Source organism: Moschus berezovskii, chromosome 11, assembly GCF_049115385.1.
Source record: "Moschus berezovskii isolate FMDL1 chromosome 11, NW_MosBer_1.0, whole genome shotgun sequence".
NCBI classification, from domain to species: Eukaryota; Metazoa; Chordata; class Mammalia; order Artiodactyla; family Moschidae; genus Moschus; species Moschus berezovskii.
Genome location: NC_142470.1, coordinates 28808995 through 28815227, shown reverse-complemented (window position 1 = coordinate 28815227; position 6233 = coordinate 28808995).

The window sequence follows — 6233 nt, the reverse complement described above, 5'->3', positions numbered from 1 at the left end:
ACATAAGTATATTCAATATATGCTGTATCAGACAGTTTTGTTAGTTGATCATGCAATGATAACCCATAAATCTCAGCAGTTTACAACAACAAAGATCTATTTCTTGCTCCCATTACATGTCGTTCACTGGCTGCTTCCACCTCTATTCCATGTCTTCCTCATTCTGGGACCCTGGATAAACAAACAACCCTCATCTGGGATATATCGATCTTAGGGCAGAGAGAGAAGAGGAATGACAGAATTTCACAAGGCTAGCAACCTGCAATAGACCATCCGCTAACATTTCTTGTCCAAAACAAGCCACATGTCCTAATTTGATACCAATGGGACACAAAATATAACTTCTCAGTGGGAAGGGCAGAAAATTATTGGGAACAACTTTATTGCTTAAGAGACTTCCTGGAAACATGTTTATCCAAACAACAGACTGTTCAGTTCTTTTCTTCACAGGACAATAGATCTCTCAACTAGGCAAATCTGCTTATCAAATGCTTGTTTTAGCCATCAGTACTTCAGAAATGTGGAATAGAAGCAAAGCAAAGCAATGCTCAGAAGAAGATTCACAGCTGCAAAGTTTATATTTACAAAAGAATCTCAAGGTAGGAAAAAAAATGTCTAGGAAAGCAGAAAGGAAGGGTCATAAATTAAAAACTATTCAATAATGAATTTGAAAAGAAAAAAAAAAGAACATGTAAAACTATTGCATAAATCCAAGAACTGCTTCTTCCAAAAACAAAAGTCTTGACTAAAAGTCTTGGCTAAAAGAAGTCTTAGTCTACTTGGCTAATAGTATTCACTTGTTTACAAAACAGAAATGTCTAAGCCTTTATTTAGTTGGTATATTAGTTTCCTATGACTGCTGAAATGAATTACCACAAATACACTGGCTTAAGACAACACAAATATATTATCTTACAATTCTGGAGGGAAGAACTTGAAAATCAACTTGATTGGGCTAAAATCAAGGTGATGGCAGGTCTGCATACCTGCTGGAAGACCTGGGGGGAATCTATTTCCTTGATTTTTCCAGCTATTGGCTGCCTGCATTCCTTTGGATGTGGCCACTTCCTCCATTCTCAAGACAGCAGTATAGCATCTTTCAAGCTCTGTCTCTCTGACTATGACTATTGCTTCCACCATCACATTTCCCTCTGTCTTTCAGCTTCCATCATCACATATCTTCTCTGACTCTGATCTACCTATTTCCCTCTTCTATGACCCCTTGCTGGCATATTGAGTGCAGCACTTTCACAGCATCATCTTTCAGGATTTGAAATAGCTCAATTGGAATTCCATCACCACACTAGCTTTGTTCATAGTGATGCTTTCTAAGGTCCACTTGACTTCACATTCCAAGATGTCTGGCTCCAGGTGAGTGATCACGCCATCGTGATTATCTTGGTCGTGAAGATCTTTTTTGTACAGTTCTTCTGTGTATTCTTGCCACCTCTTCTTCATATCTCTGCTTCTGTTAGGTCCATACCATTTCTGTCCTTTATCGAGCCCATCTTTGCATGAAATGTTCCCTTGATATCTTTAATTTTCTTGAAAAGATCTCTTGTTTTTCCTAGTCTGTTGTTTTCCTCTATTTCTTTGCATTGATCGCTGAGGAAGGCTTTCTTATCTCTCCTTGCTATTCTTTGGAACTCTGCATTCAGATGCTTATATCTTTCCTGTCCTCCTTTGTTTTTCTCTTCTCTTCTTTTCACAGCTATTTGTAAGGCCTCCTCAGACAGCCATTTTGCTTTTTTGCATTTCTTTTCCATGGGGATGGTCTTGGTCCCTGTCTCCTGTACAATGTCATGAACCTCCGTCCAGAGTTCATCAGGCACTCTATCAGATCTAGACCCTTAAATCTATTTCTTACTTCCACTGTATAATCATAAGGGATTTGATTTAGGTCATATCTAAATGGTCTAATGGTTTTCCCTACTTTCTTCAATTTCAGTCTGAATTTGGCAATAAGGAGTTCATGATCTGAGCCACAGTCAGCTCCTGGTCTTGTTTTTGCTAACTGTATAGAGTTTCTCCATCTTTGGCTGCAAAGAATATAATCAATCTGATTTCGGTGTTGACCATCTGGTGATGTCCATGTGTAGAGTCTTCTCTTGTGTTGTTGGAAGAGGGTGTTTGCTATGACCAGTGCGTTCTCTTGGCAAAACTCTATTAGCCTTTGCCCTGCTTCATTCCATGCTCCAAGGCCAAATTTGCCTGTTACTCCAGGTGTTTCTTGACTTCCTACTTTTGCATTCCAGTCCCCTATGATGAAAAGGACATCTTTCTTGGGTGTTAGTTCTAAAAGGTCTTGTAGGTCTATATAGAACTGTTCAACTTCGGCTTCTTCAGCGTTACTGGTTGGGGCATAGACTTGGATTACTGTAATACTGAATGGTTTGCCTTGGAAACGAACAGAAATCATTCTGTCGTTTTTAAGATTGCATCCAAGTACTGCATTTTGGACTCTTTTGTTGACCATGATGGCTACTCCATTTCTTCTAAGGGATTCCTGCCCACAGTAGTAGATATAATGGTCATCTGAGTTAAATTCACCCATTCCAGTCCATTTTAGTTCACTGATTCCTAGAATGTTGACGTTCACTCTTGCCATCTCCTGTTTGACCACTTCCAATTTGCCTTGATTCATGGACCTAACATTCAAGGTTCCTAAGCAATATTGCTCTTTACAGCGTTGGACCTTGCTTCTATCACCAGTCACATCCACAGCTGAATATTTGTTTCACTTTGGCTCCATCCCTTCATTCTTTCTGGAGTTAATTCTCCACTGATCTCCAGTAGCATACTGGGCAACTACCGACCTAGGGAATTCCTCATTCAGTATCCTATCATTTTGCCTTTTGATACTGTTCATGGGGTTCTCAAGGCAAGTATACTGAAGTGGTTTGCCGTTCCCTTCTCCAGTGGACCACATTCTGTCAGACCTCTCCACCATGACCCAAAGAAAGGGAATGACAAGGAATGCTCAAACTACCACACAATTGCACTCATCTCACACGCTAGTAAAGTCATGCTCAAAATTCTCCAAGCTAGGCTTCAGCAATATGTGAATCGTGAACTTCCAGATGTTCAAGCAGGTTTTAGAAAAGGCAGAGGCACCAGAGATCAAATTGCCAACATCTGCTGGATTATGGAGAAAGCAAGAGAGTTCTAGAAAAACATCTATTTCTGCTTTATTGACTAGGCCAAAGTCTTTGACTGTGTGGATCACAGTAAACTGTGAAACATTCTGAAAGAGATGGGAATACCAGACCACCTGACCTGCCTCTTAAGAAACCTGTATGCAGGTCAGGAAGCAACAGTTAGAACTGGACATGGAACAACAGACTGGTTCCAAATAGGAAAAGGAGTACGTCAAGGTTGTATATTGTCACCTTGCTTATTTAACTTATATGCAGAGTACATCATGAGGAACGCTGGGCTGGAAGAAGCACAAGCTGGAATCAAGATTGCCGGGAGAAATATCAATAACCTCAGATATGCAGATGACACCACCCTTATGGCAGAAAGTGAAGAGGAACTCAAAGGCCTTTTGATGAAAGTGAAAGAGGAGAGTGAAAAGGTTGGCTTGAGGCTCAACATTCAGAAAACAAAGATCATGGCATCTGGTCCCATCACTTCATGGGAAATAGATGGGGAAACAGTGGAAACAGTGTCAGACTTTATTTTTGGGGGCTCCAAAATCACTTCGGATGCTGATTGCAGCCATGAAATTAAAAGACGCTTACTCCTTGGAAGGAAAGTTATGACCAACCTTGATAGCATATTAAAAAGCAGAGACATTACTTTGCCAACCAAGGTCCGTCTAGTCAAGGCTATGGTTTTTTCCATGGTCATGTATAGTTGTGAGAGTTGGACTGTGAAGAAAGCTGAGCGCCAAAGAATTGATGCTTTTGAACTGTGGTGCTGGAGAAGATTCTTGAGAGTACCTTGGACTGCAAGGAGATCCAACCAGTCCATTCTAAAGGAGATCAATCCTGGGTGTTCATTGGAAGGACTTATGCTAAAGCTGAAACTCCAATACTTTGGCCACCTCATGCGACGAGTTGACTCACTGGAAAAGAGTCTGATGCTAGGAGGGATTGGGGGTAGGAGGAGACAGAGACGGCAGAGAATGAGATGGCTGGATGGCATCACCGACTCGATGGGTATGAGTTTGAGTGAACTCTGGGAGTTGGTGATGGACAGGGAGGCCTGGCGTGCTGTGGTTCATGGGGTCGCAAAGAGTCGGACATGACTAAGCGACTGAACTGAACTGAACTGAACTGAACAACCCCTTGTGATTACACTGGGCCCACCTGCACAAACCAGGCTACTCTCCCCATCTCAAGATCCATAATACATTTCAATTACATCTGCAAAACCCTTTTTGTCACATAATGGAGAATACTCACAGGCTTCATGGATTGAGGCAAGGACGTCTTCAGAGGGCCATTGCTCAGTCTATGACAGTTAAACAGTTGGACAATATAGACAGACATTTTGGTTTATGACAAATTCCATTCTTATTTTCAGTTCAGTTCAGTTCAGTCACTCATCCGACTCTTTGGGACCCCATGGACTGCAGCACGTCAGGCCTGCCTGTCCATCACCAACTCCCAGAGCTTGCTCAAACTCATGTCCATCGAGTCAGTGATGCCATCCAACCATCTTGTCCTCTGTCTCCCCCTTCTCCTCCAGCCTTCAATCTTTCCCAGCATCAGGGTCTTTTCCAGTGAGTCAGTTCTTCACATCAGGTGGCCAGAGTATTGGAGCTTCAGCTTTAGCATCAGTCCTTCCAATCAATATTCAGGACTAGTTTCCTTTAGGATTGATGGGTTTGATCTCCTTGAAGCTAGTTCCAATCTCTACTTATTTCTTAATTTATAGAGATAGTTGAACTACATTTCCCATATTTTTCTTATCATTACGATACCGTGCTCTACCACTAAAAGCATCTTTATGGTATAGCTTCACTGAGGGGGACTAATGAATCACATCAGTGGATTACAACAAAACATTTAGAGTTGCAGTTACATAGCATGTGGTGAATGACCTTAAGAATCCTAAAATAAAAATACTATTCTAGTCTCTCTCGTATGTGTGTGTGTGTGTGTGTGTGTGTGTATTTTTTGAGGACCTGAACATCTAAACGTTGATGTTTGTCAGATATTTTTAGTTCATTCTTTTTACAAGCCAAGTGCCTCCATGAAGGCAGTGCTATCAGTGAACGGTCCCATAGTGAGACACTCCAAGTATCAAAGTTTAAGTGTGCTAGCTTTTAGGACTATCCATCTCTTTGGATTTCTGTGTAATTAAATGCCAAGAGGAACAGTATAACTGTAATATGGGAGTTAAATGTGACTTTGTCAACTTTTAGCTACTGGTTTCTAATTTATGTTTAAGATGAATCATTATGTCCTTCATAAGGAAGCTGCATGAAGCAATGGTATGTTTACATGCATTTAGAATTATTTACACCTAAAGGTTTACACGGAGAAGGCAATGGCAACCCACTCCAGTACTCTTGCCTAGAAAATCCCATGGATGGAGGAGCCTGGTGGGCTGCAGTCCATGGGGTCGCTAAGGGTCAGACACGACTGAGCGACTTCACTTTCACTTTTCACTTTCACACATTGGAGAAGGAAATGGCAACCCACTCCAGTGTTCTTGCCTGGAGAATCCCAGGGATGGGGGAGCCTGGTGGGCTGCCGTCAGTGGGGTCGCACAGAGTTGGACACGACTGAAGTGACTTAGCAGCAGCAGCAGCAAAGGTTTACAAATGAGAAAATGCACTATTAGAATTAGTTAAAACACACAATTCAAAATTTATTGATGTTCTTGACTAGTAGTTCTATCTCCAGAAAATATATTGAAGACAAATCTTAGTTGTCTTCAACACTTAGAAATAAATCTTTCTTTTTCCTATTTCCTTGTTCTTTTTTCTCTTTATCTTATTCCTTTTTGTATAAGATTTAATGTACATATCTCAACTCAAAGTCTAAATTAAGAGTTTCAACTTTCTGTGTAGTGGAATAATCAGATGAGAACATATTTTATTAATAAATGAAGGTCCTGCTAACAATCTCACAACATCCACCAGAAATATTCTTTACTATCATAAATATCTAAGTGCTGCCCACTTCTCTGTCTCACTCTCAAGAACCACTGTAACAGGGCACCTCCAACACTTAGAAATGGCAACAGTTGTTGGGGACACTTTGCAGAAGGAATGGAGG